General features: G+C 31.0%; 1 protein-coding gene and 1 long non-coding RNA gene across 7 annotated transcripts in view; one reads left to right on the top strand and one right to left on the bottom strand.

Moving 5' to 3' along the window:
- The window catches only part of LOC121127211 (proto-oncogene tyrosine-protein kinase ROS), a 53,088-nt gene that overhangs the window by 9,641 nt on the left and 26,660 nt on the right, over positions 1 to 16,787 (top strand). The gene's annotated exons all lie outside the window — the stretch shown is intronic.
- LOC121127221 (uncharacterized) lies at positions 507 to 16,783 on the bottom strand. Of its 2 annotated transcripts, XR_005867670.2 has the most exons (3): positions 12,919 to 16,783; positions 1,274 to 12,859; positions 507 to 1,210 (listed from the first exon to the last, which is right to left on the bottom strand). It is a non-coding gene; the product is annotated as an uncharacterized lncRNA (long non-coding RNA). The 2 variants fall into 2 exon arrangements; XR_011782655.1 differs by having other exon boundaries at positions 1,274 to 16,783.

Genomic DNA, 16,787 nt, shown 5'->3' with positions numbered 1-16,787 from the left:
TTACTAGACCTCTATAGGTATATGCTCTGTGCTTATACGACCTTCTTTAAAATTAATTTTCACGTCATGACGTCTTAGTATCTTTTATGATCAGTGTTACCAAATAACCAATTTTTATAAGGTTCAGTAGCCTTAAAAACTAAGGCTTGTAACGACTTTATAACTTTTTGATTTGTAATTAATAGTACTCATGTCAACAGATACATTTATCATACATAAAGTTGATAATATTGTAGAAAAAAACGCGTGCAAGGAGAAGGGGGGTAAAAAATACATATGGTAGCATTGTTTAAAATACCGATGTGATTATCATTCTGCCTGCTTTATTATGATTTTTGAGGGTATAACGAAATTATTTATTAGCAAAATATTAAATTAAGATATACAACGTATAATTAACTTAGACGTTTTTATCCATTACAGTAGATTTTATAACGTCACACTCCATGACATCGTAATTCATTATTAACCTAATTCTCAGAATAATAGCTAATGAAACGACAAAGTAGAGTATTTCGAAATATATTTGAAGTTCCAAGTTTAAAAAAGAAGGCTTTAATTAAATATAATCTACATAATAAAAAATATACCATCATACATTTATGTTAAATATACAAAATTAAAGAATTGGAATCATATAACTAATAACAATAAATTACGTATACAGAATATTGACATAATAGATTGATCCAAATAATATTTTATTGTTCTGACATCGGAATCCAGTTAAATATGTCATAACTTTAGGTTGCAAAACACAAGCGAGACGTGGAGTTTAACCAAAAAAATCCCCTCTTCTTCATGTGGAAGTTGATATATACAATTGTGCACAGGATAAAATATCTCTACCGATGAGATCTAACTAATTATTAATAATAAAGTAAATGTCAAAATCATAAAATTAGACAATAAATATACTAATAAAAAAAATGTAAGAAATAAATCCATCTTAAAGATTTAGAGCAAAAGCTAATTATTTAGTAATGTCCGGCGATATTACTCCTTATTAAGAGCATCAAAAAAGATATTTCCCCGTTATTTATGCTTATATAACAACATACTATTATCATGAAGGATATACACAATTGCTAATTATAATGCTACACCCCATGTAACTACCCCCGTTGTTGTGACCATTTATGTAGTTGTTTTTGCCTTTTATGAGTTTTCTGAACACCATTTTTTTGGAGCCTATCAACCATAGCTAAGCCTTAAGTGATAAAAAAAGTAATATTTATTGACTATGTAATATTGGAAAACCTAATTATCATACCTAAGTCTTTAAGTGAAGAAACTAGTCTCAGACAAACTAGTTGCGAACCATCCAAAGCTACTACTCCCGTTGTTGTGACCATTTATGCACTTTTTTTGCCATTGAATGAGTTGTGTATGATAATTCTTGATAATTTTGGCTAAAATAGAATCATATTTTAGGGTTAGATTTAAAAAAAATTAAATACTGACAGTACAAAATTCAGAGTTCCATTTCGAAATTAGTAAATATTTTATACTTTTTACTGACAACTTGATCGTCATTTGGTGTTGATAACTCAAAATATTTTTATATGTATTTCTATAAATGACATCAGTACCAACATCCTCCATTAATTTAATGATGGTTCCTCGGGAAGGGATAGGTTTACCCGTCTATTTCTCCATAATTTTTTTGAACGTAGATGATTAGCAATGGATAAGGGTATATTACATGTAATAAGCATCTTTGTGAGATCAGAGTTCAAGTTGGACTTGATGTATTCATCGTTAACTTGATTTTTATATGAATATCCATGCTCTTGATATGAGATGAGGATAATGAGTGGCGTGTAATTCTAGACACGGGACTAAAGGCACAATTATTTCGACAAATCCGACAAACCATCTGTTTCTCATCTGGTAAGTAATTCCCAAATTCCTGGGCCTCCATTTTCATAAATCCAGACAGAAGGCGACGTTATTTTGGGCATTTTATTCAGATCTATATCGACTATCACCATCTAATATTATATTAATATTGAATAATAAAGGGGAGAATGGTAACGTTCTTGATTGATAGAAGAAGATGTATATTATTTAATCAATGATACCATAAGTATTTCTTCTCTTCTCCTCGCACGCTTTTCTATTCTTACCAAAATTATCACCCTTATTATTGTTGCAATATTGGGAAAAAGTATCCAGCTTCCTTTTATGTTATCACCACACATATATTAAAGTAATGCTAAGGCATATTGGTTTATTAAATTAAAAGTAGTAGATCATAGGTATCTGTATACTTCTTGCCATATCAAGTGCCATGGCCTGATCGTAATCAGTACCCTTAAACTGAGTAATGAGCTCTCAAGCAATTTTAATCGTATTTGAGGGGAAGATATTCCACTGATGATGGTATCTCTTACATATTCTGCACGGTTTTCGTTGGGTGTCAAAGTTTAAAACGTCAACCGACAGAACATCGACCGACAAAACTTCGAATGGACAAAACATCAAATAGACCAAACTTCGAATAAACAAAATGTCAACCAGACAAAACGTCGATTGACAAGAAGATCAACTGTAGAATATAAAATGAAGGGTACTCCAAATGGTGTTGCGATATATCCCATTGAGACATTTCCTGCCTGAAATATAGCCCAGCAGCACAATTTCTATATAAGCTACCAGTAAGGCATCTCCTAATCCCCCATATTTGGGGTGTTTTCAGTCAACACCATGTACCAAAATAGGATGAAACTCACGGCCACTATTTAAGCAACAACTAAGAGTCCCTGACAACCCATATGTACCCACCCAATCTTTGAGCTATTTTTGAGTACGGACAGGCCCCTAAATGGGATGAAACCCACGCCACTATTTAAATTTACACCACCCCGAAAGGGCACCAAAATTTGAGACTCTTTTGGGTTTCATCTCATTTTGAGGCCCGGTAGTAACCAAAATAACACCTAATTTCAAGGTATAAATGGGGTTTGTGAGGGATAATTTATGTAGGGGCTATGGGGCAAATATCTTGGGCTGGAAATTTCTGTACTGATATGTTGTAGAACCAGTTTTTCATATTTTGTAATGTAATATTTTTCGGTCGATATTTTGTCCATTCGACATTTTGTCGGTCGACATTCTGTTGGTTAATCCAGGGTGAACTTGTTAAATAATTATTGAATGGGCTTATGACCTGTTATAACTGAGAAATGTGGTAGTCCTGCAGGATAAACATAGCATATTTTAATAGCCCAAAAAACTACTAAATATTAAAGTTTGACCATATCATATAGGTTTTCGGCTCCTATTGCATTGGACTAGTTACCATTCTTTTGAGTTGTCTTGTTTTGTAGAAGTACAAATTATAATCCCTTTTCCTTGAAGCATGAGTTTGTATGTGAGTTTCAGCATTTTTATTCAACATGGTCGTCTTTGCCATGTTGAATGGAAAGGAGGACAGTTGGAGGAAAGGTGACAAATTTTTGGTTACTTTAAAAGCTTTTGTTTGGTTCGATAACTTTTTTTCCTTACAGAGATCACAAAGGAGTTGTATATATTTAGAGAAGCCATGGTAAAATCCTATAATTGACCTAAGATCAGTATGAGTTGTAGGAATATGCAATTCAGATATCGCAGAAATCTTCTACTTTGATTGATTTCTATAAAGTTTCATATCCAACAGAAGTTAATATTCTGAGCACATAAAACAGATTTAGACTTATTTAATTATAATCCATTTTTCGAACATGTTTCTAACGTTTCAAAAACTAGAGTTATGAGTTATTTGAACTTTTTTCTCCGTACCCACAGTATTCACAACCTTGCTAGTGGGTAATCCATCAATGGTGATATCTCTTCTATAGGGGAAGGAATCTACTTCAGAAATAAATCCCCCGGGAGACCTAAGGATTTTGTATTTCCTGAAATGAATAATTAATGTAGTTCATTCCTGGAAATCTGAATGTAAAATAATCTACCAATAACCTTTTGCTAAATCTATTTTAACAAAATAACGATCTTCTCTACTAAATCAGGAAATAGCTTCAGCAGGGGTTATTGTATAATATGACTTCTGCAAGACTTGAGCATTTAGTTTTGTTCATGGGAAAGCTTAATGTCCTCATTTAACTTGGGGAAAATGACTATTGTTGGCATCACTGATTGAGAATATCTTCAAACTTTTGAATATTTTTCTTTTACCCAATATCTCCAAAAATAGACTTAACCTTGTTTTGTAGGAATAAGATATTTTACAACCAGAATAAAAACTGAACGGGTTAGCATCGAACTTTAGTGTAATTTTCTTTGTTTCACCAACGTGTTGACCTTTCATAGGTTTAAGCTCATTAGTTTAATCAAAAACACAACTGTATACTAACTGTAATTTATTTTCTACAAACTTAAATAGTTGCTGATGGAAGAGTTTTTATTTACGTACATATTTCTTGGCAGACTTCTTTTTCGGAGGATTTGTTGAAAATAAGTTAACATTATTTGACATAAGGTGACGGAAACTATCACGAATAATATTTAGTTTTTTACATTTTTTACGATCAAGGTCAATCCATAGACAGTTTGAGAAACAACAATAAGAGAAAATCTTTTGATTTGTGAACACAGATATTTCCACAAAATATTGCAAATTAATCTATACATTAATAATTCATTGTAATTATGTCTTCCTTTATTCTTGGCTTTAAATTAATTTGATTTTTGAATCCAATCTTCCGAAATATTTGCATCTTCATCACAGAAATATCAGCGCCAGTATCTTGGACTGCTAAAGCTTTAATTATAAATTTGTTTTCGTCAAGCTTAATCACAATATGAATATGTGTTTTGTCTTTATTACTCAATACTACATCGGTAGTTGAATTAGCAATAGAATAAGCGGGTTTTTTTTTTTTTTTTTTTTTTTAGTTCTAACATTTTGAAGCAAAACGACCCTGGATTCGACAAGATTTGCATATTTGATAAAAGGTTGGATATTTGCAACGTTTGTATATAGTCCTATTGTAAAAATAACATAGATTATGTGTTATAATTCTTGGTGAAGTTTGATTTTTTCTATGTTGATGTTTATCCTCATTTACAATCTTTTAATTTTGTGCTCTTGCTAGCATTTAGCCATTTCTTTCGAATAAGAACTGAACTGTTGAGCCCTCATTCTTATTATTTCTAAGTCCATGATAAATTTTCTGGCATCTTCAAATTGTTTTTAAATCTTCAGACATTAATTTTACCCTATCAGATTCATTTTTCATAGCTTGAATGAACACATCCAAGTGCAGGCTGTCTTTTATTATGTTCTTTGTGGGAGCAAAATCTCCCAATTCAGTAATTTCTAGTCATAGATTTCTATAATCAAGACTTTCAGACTGACGCATACTTAAGATATCTTTCATATCTATATAGGGGTTACAGAGGCTTCTGTGGTTTAACATAATTATTTTTATTATCTCTTCTGAGTCCCTACTTTGTATTAGCTTTAATAACAACAGATTCCTGAATAATTTCTAAAAATCCAGGGGAACAGCATTGCCACAAACATCCAACCCATATGTAGCTACATTGCATGAGTCTCGAATAAATTTCCTACGGAGGTTTCCACTAGATAAATTATTGTAAATCAGTGTCCTCCTCCAGCATTGGGGCAGGTTGATGTTCTGTCTCGGTGTATTTGGCTTTAAAATTAAATTTAAAATATTTGATTCATTTAATGTATGAATTTTAGGGGTTTTAATTTTATTAAATTTGTCTAATTTGATGCCTTCGATATCTCTACGAAGTAAAACTATTTGTCCTTTAACTTCATAAAAATCTAACAAATGTTTACCAATATCAGTATCCTCATCATGCGTCGAGACGCATGATGAGGATGCTGCTTCATCCCCTAAGACAGAGGTTTCGGCTTTGATATATTTTGTAATACACTTTTATTACATTTGAAGAAGAGCTTCCATTTTCCCGGGATTATCTCCTCCTTATGAATTTCTTGACATGCTCGAATATTGTTCCGAATACAAGTGGAATTTGCTTTCAAGCCTCTTCTGGATTCCTTGAGTACAAATAAATTATAAAGTTGTAGATGTCCTCCTTTTCAGAGAGAAGAACAAATCCAATTAAGACTTAAGCGTGTTAAATCGTCTATAGTGATGAGTCCCTGATATGGAAATGATCATATATATAATTAGTAATTATTTGACATCTAGAATAGAGCAAAATTAAATGAATAGAGTAGTATGGGATTATATAATATGTGAAATAATTATTCGGAGAAACGATAAATCTTTCTGGGCTAAGTCATTCTCATATATGTACGCGTATGAAAAACTCCCAGTAAGCACTAAAAAATCATGTTTTATAATAAGGCTTAATTTTAAGAGGAATAATACCAGTAATAACTATTGCTTACGGTCCCTGAAAGAAGTTGATAATAAATCAACTGTTTCAAGGACTCCGTTCAGCGTTCAAAAAACTAATGTTTTTATTTTTAACGACCCCTTACGTTTATATTCAACCCAGTTTAATTCAAGTGTGTGAGTTATAATATATATAAAAAACTAGCCAGAGTACATAGAATTTCTAATATTTATTTATTAAATTATAACAAAACGTTTCTTAACGTCTTTGTTAGTTATATTCATCGAGTATTTAATTTTAATATTTTCCTTTTGTTTATATTTATTAATACTTATGGGCAATTTAAAAATTTTATGTCTACTAAAAATCTTTACGGTCTCGGACCAGTTTAGGATTTCGGACAAAAATCCAAAACTAATATATATGTTTATGTTGTGTACAATTTTAGATTTTGTACAAGATGCAACTCAAAAATTAGGGGAATAATTTTAAATAAAGGATTAGCAATACTTTTTACGGGGATAAATCCCCTTATTAAATATTAAATGGATGATCGATATATTAAATATGTAATTTTTGTCCGTTTTAATACGAATTACAAATTGTGCATAACCAAGTATTTTATTATTTATTTATTACTGGCTTTTTTTGGAAATGATTGGTTATGTCTAGAACTGATGATATTATAAAGTTAAATAGTATAAGTTTTAATTCAGACTCAAGAGGCACTTGAATAAGATCAGAAGTAGACGAACCAAAAATATTTAATTAAATTATTTAAAAATCTCACAATGTTATTCATTACACCCTCCTTGGTCCTAACTGTACTGTCCTGGTTCTACATAATCAGAGACAAATCACTCGGAGCTGCAAAAAATTGGTACCTTTCATAAGCATGCGAAGGAGATTCCGAGATTGTAAAATTGAAGAGATCCTTTCACGATGAGTAGGGAATTTCAATATTTCAAATATAACTTGTATTCACTTTATATGAATTTGTACGAAATCCCACAATAATATATAGGGATATTGATTATTATTATTTATTACGAAGTATGACGTCTTTATAGTTACATTGAAATAGTATATATTATTAAGATAATTTATTAAAGATGTATAACTTATTTTAATCTACTATTTATACAATAAAATTAGTATGGGTAAATTTGTAGAAAATACAACTAAAAAACAATTATATTAATTATAAATTTTAATAGAAGTTATAATTAGAGCATAAAACAAATTTAAAATGGGAAATGATACGAAATAGAAGTTATTAATTTAAAATAAAACAAATAGATTTGACAAATTATTAGTGACGCTATACATATAAAAAATCAAATGGGACATTTTTATACAGAAATAAATATACTTATTAGCAAAATAGAATATGTATTGACAATGCAGACAAAAATATCTAGAAAAAAGAGGCAAATTATTTTTAATAGTATATAATTATCTTCCCCTCGTTTTCTAATGCCAAAAGAGGCACACAAGTAATAACGAAATTAAGGGCCCAGGTTATATAATTATCAATATAGATATCACAAATTCACGTTATATACATCAAGGAAACTGAAGAACTCTTATGAATTAGAGTATCTTATAGTAAGAAACGAAGTAGAGTTCACTAAAAAAAAAAGTATTTCAGAATTTTAATGAAGGAGGAGTGGATGGAGAATGAGAACTCTTTCTGTACCACACTTGGGTTTTCAGTCGATTATTCTGTCTTTTTATTAAACTCATTAGTTCTTATAGCAATATACGATTGTTCCTTATAAGATTTACAGGAATTTATGCATTTTTGAGCTTAGGCCAATGTGTCAGGATTAGTGTAAGGAAAATATTATAATTATATTTAAATTAATATATACTAATTTTATTATGAATTTTGTGATCAATTAACAGCAAAAATTATTTTTCTAGAGGCATATGGTAATACACAATGATGTAAATCCGGTGTATTTTAGCTGGCCCGTTAATTTGTAACTGGTAGTTTAAAGAAGGAATTTTGTTTGCCTTAGCTGTTGTCACTATTATTTAATTCCTGAGTATTGAACATCCTTTCCTAAATAGATTTAACCATAATCAAAACCTGATTGTACATTCGTGTGTGCTCATAAAAGACGGAGTGTAACTCTGAAGATTTGTTGCAGGAGTTATAATAACAATCTACAATTTGACAAGGCCTTTAGTCCATTAAAGACATCCAAACTCATTGAGGATCACGTTGTGTTGAAGCATATGAAGCTAAGTCTCAGTTACACAGGAGGATCACTCAACGAAAAAGTATGCTTGATTTCACTCAAACCCATTACAAAAGTAAAATGGAAGACTTATTCTGTGTTAACTCATAATCCTTGTCATCAACAGTTCCACCCAAGACCCAATTATCGTCAGTCAATGTTTATTGAAATTAGTAATTTGTACTAACTGCCATTTGTTAAAAATGGCAATCAATTATCATAAGCCTTCTTCCTCTAATAGAAGGTAGACCCCTTGGCGAATGTGTGGAATTGAATCTAACAATAGATAGTGTTTCGTCATCACTCTTAGAGTTAAAGAAAAAGTCATTGTTATGAAGTGGAGCATAATTAAATATAGTTATTATTAATAATTAATTGTCTACGATCCTTCAGTTTCATTCCACATTTAACATACAGTAGTTGTATTAATTGAAAATAAAACTTAAGTGAATTCAAATAACAACTGTACAAGGTTGCTTGAAGTAAACAAATTTTTGGTTTAAATGTAGTGCAAAACTTTTATAGTATGTATTGTTATTTAATGATTTAATTAAACTAATACACTATTGAAATATAGACGACAAAAAATTTAAGATTGATAATTTAATTTATGAATTTTTTAACAACTGGAAAATGTGATGAAGATCTTTCTCTTCCCATGTGTATGATGCTATTAGTTTCATTAGTTTAATGTATTCACTTAAGTAGAAAAAATTAAATACAGCAAGGCGGCATATTCTTTAAAATTATGATCACTTCAGTATTTTAAATCTAAAGGAATGGAACATTCCCCATTCCTTAAAAAATCAATAAATAATTATTCAAATAATTTTTGGGGGTTCGAAAAAATTAGTAAAATATTTTTTGCTTGAAAGAAAATATGACATGATGTAGATGATTAACATGTAATGTTGTTAAATAAAGCAAATCTGACGATTTTTTAAGACTTTTCAATCAATTTGATTTGGAAATTTTTCCAAAAGATGATAATCTTCACCTAAAAAATCGATATTCTTGGTCGCTGGGTTGTTTGAAATTAAATAACTAATACAATAGTAATTGTTAAATTTAAAATTTTGTAAGATTGATCAAGCAATATATCCATACACAAAGAAGAGAAGATTGGCGTGTGATTCGTTAATGGTGAAATTAGAAAAAGATAAACAGTAAAGATCTAGAATTGATTTAAACTCATCAATTTCCGGCTCAAAAGAATCGTTTTCTGTTTTCATAATATATACAAATTTCAGATAAGCTCAGTTTAAAATAATTTACTAATTCTTTAAGTCTAATGTTTTATTCTCCCTCAATAAATTGTGAGCAACTTAATAATAAACAGCCCCTGATATCTGTTTGTACTACCCTAAGTGTCATTCTAATGGATCTGAGGTTATATAGCCTAAAAAAACATACTTTAGTCCTTTAACGACCAACAGTTACTCATGGAGTTGTATAATTGTTGATGTTGGATCTATCGCAATTATATACGTCTCATTGGTAAGTCCTCTTTTGGAACAGGAAGGTGATGCATTCCATGAGATTACTCAACTTAAACAGTTGCGTAAAAATTCCAAATCGTGCCTTTGATTCCTTGAAATATGCTTTCTTTCCTCTCTATACCCTATAAAAGCATGAATAGGCTTGTAAGCGTTCTACTATTTTGCCGTTCCGTTCATTTTTTTTGTTGTTGTTGTTGTACAGTGTTCTGCGTTCAGCCAATATTTCTGTTCCTTTCAGCGTTCCATTCCGCGTTCCAATAATAAGGTATTACGATATAAACTGTACGATAGCAAATCGCAACTTCCACTTCGATAGTGTCAGGGATACCTCATTTGACAACTATGTTTCAAGATTTTTTTAACACAATAATACAGTGAATATTAGCGTTCAAATGAGCTATGAGACTCAGACGGAAGAGGATAGTATTAATTTCCGAAAGGTCTTAAAATTGCGTCCTCTGAAAATCGGAGGTGGTCCTGCCCTAAATGAAGTCCAACTACCCAGACGGAATCTATGTCTTTCAGCAAGATTCTGCTCGGGGTACAAGGCCAGGACAAAGCAAGCAATGGCTCGAGGACGATTTTTCCGATTTTTGGTCTCCCTCCTCGCCAACATGAATCCTCTCGCCTATGGGAGCTTTGTCGGAAATATATCCTGTACCATCCCTCGTCCAAGCTATGACGCACAAAAGACCTTCGCCGAGAGACAGTGGACGTCCATGTCCGAGGGGCACGTCGTCAAGTTGTGTGCAGCCTTCAGGCCCAGGCTGAAGCCAATATAGCTGGAGAGGGCGGTCATTTCGAGAAAAAACTTTGTAATTGTTGTTCTGTTGAATAATATATAGCCCACTTGTTCAATACTATGTTGTTCTTGGTGAAGTCGTTTTTTCGTATACTACACATTAAGTAGGTATTTTACAAAAAAAAAAAATTCAATTCAATTTTCTCCTTTTAAACCTGTTATATCTAATAGATAATGGTAAAAAAGACATCTTGTCTTTTGATATCAAAATCATGTCTCTATCTTCAATATTAAGGAAGTTATGGCAATTTATCATAGAAATTTTAAGATTTTTTTTTTTTTGTACAGTTTATGTTATAACCTACACGAAAATCTGTCATCTAAGAAAATATGATATTTCAATAAAATAACACAACTTTCTTAAACATCAAGGGAATTGAATAAAATTTTCAGGAATTATAGAATAAAGTATTGTGTAAAAGTTGCATAATACTTTTAAATACCTGCAATTTTGAAATTCGAGTATATGAATACCTTCCCACACTCTCCAGACAATCAATAATTATTATTTTAAAAAAAGAGAGGTTAAAAAAAAAGACAAAGTACTTTCATATTGCGTAGTAATAAAGATAGAAGGTGCTATTGTCTGGTTAAAATTCATGTACTTTGCATGAATTGATTGGTTGGAAACTTTACAAGATACTAGATATGTAAAAGTTTTAACATCCATTATATGTACCTTTTATTCGGTCCATTTGTGATTTTATAAACTATCTTAAGATAACTTATTTCCTAACTAATGGAGCGATTAAACGAAGTAGCGTATTTAAAAAAAAGAAATATACTTGGTGAAAGATTAATAATTTATCTACATTATACCTAAATGACGTTAAATTGATTTCTAAGAAATGAAAATCTACCATTTCTATGGGGATCTCCAAAACACTTTTAGATGTCCGTGCACGCCTCTTGCAAGTTTTTTCTCTCCGTAAATCGACATTTTGTGACATATCTATTAAAAGGTCACGTTTTGCTGTCGCACACTGTATATAAAAGAGAACCAAAACCAAGAAATACTATGTAAATATTGGAAGTTACAAATTAGCTTAGCACATGTGTCTTGTATTTCATCAAGGGGTCCTTAAGGAGGCAAAGACAATATAGACCCCCCTTCCTCCTCACAAAAAAAATAAAAATGAACAATAACAATATAAGTAACTCAAAAAATTTATTTTATATATTTTTAGGGTTACATTTAATGCCATTATGCAACGCGTTACTTTTTTTTGTAATAAATCATCACGTAATTGAAAACACGCTCAGTACTCCTTGGTTATTTATTGGTTTTGCCCTTCCCAGAAATACCAATACATGTATTGCATGCCTTTAAAAATAATACGCTCGTATAATGGAAAAAGACATTTTGAAAAAAGTATATTTAAAATTTTTAAAACGACTAAGTCAAACTATAATTTTATTGTTTATTTGCTTTAAGGAGGAGCTGTTTCTCGAAATTCTTGTCCCCAGTTGTTAACCTCGTCCTTTTCAATATTAAGTTGGATTTGGAGAAACGCCTTTTCGAACAGGCACTATTGGGAGTATTACAATATACCTCAGAAATATTTTTTAAATCCTTCTATATGCAAGGATTGATTCTATCGTATCTAACTTGTCTCTTCAAAACCGATGAGACAACCTGTCTAGCTATATCAATCTTCTTCTATCTCTTGGCAAAGAAATTGTCCTTCTCTTTCCATTCAAATTTCTGGGACAGTTGTCTTGACGGAAAATCTCCCATTTGTATCGCCTCATCCAATAGGTAATTTCTTGCTTCTCTTGCTTCTCCATATCCATGAAGCATACTTTGAACTCAGGGAGATATGCAGAAGCTATCAATATCGCCCTCCAAATAGCATTATCTCCCACTAGGAAGTCTAGCGGCTTAGCTGCATGCTGCACCACACTTGTAGAGTTCCAGCGTACGTTAGAGGGAGTCACAAGGGTTTTTCTGCATTTTTCTCTTACTATATCTGCAAACAAGCATGATTGGTTGAATTTATTACATACACTTGCTAAAAATGCCGAATACTTTATAATATGACCAAGCATATTCCCCTGTCCTGGGCTTTAGTGGTTGTTTGCTGTCTGTAGCTGCGATTAAATTTTAAGTATGGGAAGTGCATCTAGAACAAAAATATATTCAATTATTTGAATGATATTACTTATTATTCAGATTTGCATTTTCAAAAAAAAGTTATTCACGACAATTCATTGATAAACTCTACTTACCTAAAATTCATCCAAAAATGCAACAACTCGTCATTATCTGACTAGAGGATATCCCCGAAATTAACATTTTTATTTCGTCCTCGGATTGAAAACTGAGTGGATCATTCTCTTCGACAGATGCCTCATCGACGGCCTTCGAAAATGAAAAAAAAATACTTAAAGGACGCATTCGTCTAATATGGAGAATGGTCTTCTTTATAAAACTTATGTATGTATATCAATTCGTAGATTAGTACCTAGGATTGCCTGCCATAGACATTGAAAGTTTTAGCAAAATTCTTGGCATTATCCGTCACCATGCCCACCGTCTTCGATTGGATTCCCCAGTCTTGAAGAATACATTTTAGAGCTTCGGAACTTTTTCTCTCCTTCGTATCTTCATGAATATTAAGATTTATTCATTTTTTCAGAACAAACCTATTACTAAATAGGTGCTTACATTTAGTATCTTTATTATTTTTTTATTTTTTTCCTGGTCGTCATTAACTAAAGGTAACACGAAATAATTATCGGTGTAAATAAAATAAATTATTTTTCCCGTGAGACTGAAAAATGTAGCCTTACAGTTATTTCATAGTTTAAGTTAGAGTGGTCGTTAGACTAACACAAAAAATGAAGCGGCGTCTTGGTTCTAAATACATCGGATCCGATTATAACAGTTTCAGAATTGTAATCTCTAAGATCGCTATAGGTACCGAAAAAAATCATAATTCTCAATTACTACAGTTATTCAGCTCTCTTCTATGAAAATATATTCCCGCAATATTATTATTATAAGCATTAATTAGTGAAAAACAATACTGCAGCCCTTGCAACACACGAGAGCAGAATTTATTTTTAGAGGCCCATTTGCTTTTATTAACGGCTAAATGATGAGCCACGGCTCCTCCATAGTTCAGAATAATTGAACTGTTCAAGTTTATATGTTCGAGTTAAGGTAGAGTACTAGAAGCTTTCGTGTTCGATTAGAGCCTTCAAAAGGTTAGCCCTTCAGCCCCCCTTTGCTACTGCCACAAAACAGTTCAATCCTATTTAAAAAAGTAAAAAAAATATATACTTTGGTTTTTTGAATTTTTTTGAAGTACTTATGGTAAGTTCAATGTTAAGCGTTGAAAAAAAAATCAGTTTCGTTCAGCGTTCTGCTAATTGAACGCACGTTCCATAGAACGTCGTTCAATTTTGCGTTCTGTTCACAAGCCTTAGCATGATTTATGAATTGTAACTAAAGTTACTCTACAAAATTTATTAATTTTTGCAAAAAATGAAGATGTATTGCACGAATCAGGATTTTACGAACTGTCTTGAATAAGTCCATTAATTGTCAAGAGACTAAAAAAACGTTTGGTCAAATGTACTTTTACTTTTTCTTTTGACTTAGGAGCTAAAACTTTTTTATTTCATAGGTATGCCTATTAAATTAGAAATACAAGTTCTTTTTTGTAAAGTTGAAATATAATATTTAAATTAACATCCAAAAATATTTCCCCTTCATAATTTTTGTACATTGTTTAACTGTTCAGCTATAAAATTTATTTCATAATTATCTTCTTCATTTTCAATAGTAACTATAATTGTTATACACTGTCCATGCTTAGAAGAGAGAGATTTACAAAAAGTTTCATATTTGACAAAGAGTTTTTTTTAATTTGTCTTCAGTTATAGTTGTGGCATGATTACATAATACCAATTTTAAATTATCAAATATTTGAAGGGATTTATAAATTTGGGAGAAGTGCTCCATTAATACTCCAAAAACGCAGACTATCTCCGTTTATTATAAGATGATTATCAGACGGCAAACAACTAAAATCGATTATGTTTTTTATATCTAATAAGGATGTTACTTTATTTCTTACAAAATAAATTACTTCTGCTTTTTGTTAACAGTTCTTTTCATTTTGGAATCTGTAATGATTACAGAAAAAATATTAGTACTCCAGAAAGACTTATGAATGTTTGCCTTAGCTTCAAATTACTATTTTTTAGTTAGTAGCCACACTTGAAGTAGTAGTTCTCAGAGCTGCACGGGTTTTGAGTAATATTGCTGGAACATCCTCAAACATAGATAGAACTGTATCTTTCTTTAAGAAAGAATAGCTGGTATTTTTCTATGGGAGGTTGAATGAATTCATTGATATTTATAGTTTTCTTGTCTAAAATGTTTGCTGTACAATCTTTAATTTATATTCGGTTCCTAATCTTTCCTATATAGTATATCAATAGAAACTTTTAGTAATTATACACTGATTCAAAGTTTACCTAAAGTATCATTGAAAGAGAAATAAGAAAATAGTTATTTCTAAGAAATCGTATAATTAAATGATTCCTTGGTATAGATCTGATCCAACTATGAAGATTAGTTTCATTTTTCATAGGTAGGCTATGAAACAATCTTTTGGATTGCCGGAGTAACCTGATCTATACTTTGGCGCACAACAAGTAACAAGAATTGTTTTCAATGTATTTTAAATACTTTTACTGAATTCCTTTCCAATAATAATTAAATATACAATTTTAATTCCTTTCAGAGACATTCTCCTTTTCTACTATTACCTAGATGATAGTCAAGTTTAATAGGAATACAAAGTTATACCATAATGATTTTCCCATTGATGTTTGACTTTCACCACACTTATAATAGTGACGTCAAAGAGTATATACTATTACTATTAACCGTATAATTTCTATACTCTACGGTTTTTATTCTCTCTGACCTCAAAATCTGTATGTCTTGCCCAGCAGTCGGTATGGTACATCAAATTGAAAATTATAGCAAGCTGGATTACATGATATTCTAATCTTGTATTTCTATCAACCTTGGGTGATAGTAATATTTCCCCCTGTCAACAGTTGCCATTAAAAATTAGTAGTAAGTCCCCCTTTTTATATGTTCCAGACATATTACTCGTTTATTTATCAAAAAGAGTAAATTATGAAAGAACTAAGACATAACAATTGAGGCGGGGAATCGAGAGCTGATAAATAAATAAATATGGTATTTTTATGTTAATGAGGTAGCCCGTGTTAAGAACAATAAAAAAGAACCACAAAATGAACTCCGTTTAATTATTTTTTTTTCATTGTTCATTTGTTTTACATTCATTATTCATTTGTTCAAAAATAAAAAAAGGCGCGAATACCGTTAGTATAAAAGTACTATCCAGAGGTCGTTTTCATGATAACTCCAAAAAGGACTGTTTTGAGTACTTTTAGAATTTATATTATATAAATAACCTAACACGATAAATTTGTTGATAAATTGGTAAACTAAGTATCGGCTAGACTGTAGGACATAGTCAGAGATTCAAATTTGTACATGTGATGGGACATTTTGGTATTCATATACTGACATTGTAGGTATATCTTTATAGATACATTAAATCTTTAGGAGTGGAGGAGGTAGAGGACTATGGTTTCGTATTTTATGTTTAGACTTATGTTGTTATTTAATTTTATAAATGACCTTTAGGCAGCTACATTTTATATTTTACCACCCGTTGAAGTTTTAGGATGACCCTTACACCTCTATTTTGTACATGCTGTAGTCTCATACCTGACTTTGCAAGATGTCCAAATAAAAAATAAGGCCATGTGCTCCATATTTGTAGTTGATAGAAAATTAAAAGATGAAAATTTGAGTACGTCATCAAATTTACAATAATATATTTT

This window comes from Lepeophtheirus salmonis, chromosome 12 (assembly GCF_016086655.4).
Source record: "Lepeophtheirus salmonis chromosome 12, UVic_Lsal_1.4, whole genome shotgun sequence".
Classification (NCBI taxonomy): Eukaryota; Metazoa; Arthropoda; class Copepoda; order Siphonostomatoida; family Caligidae; genus Lepeophtheirus; species Lepeophtheirus salmonis.
Note: the sequence above shows the minus strand (reverse complement) of the source record. Positions and strands in the feature narration are given on the sequence as shown.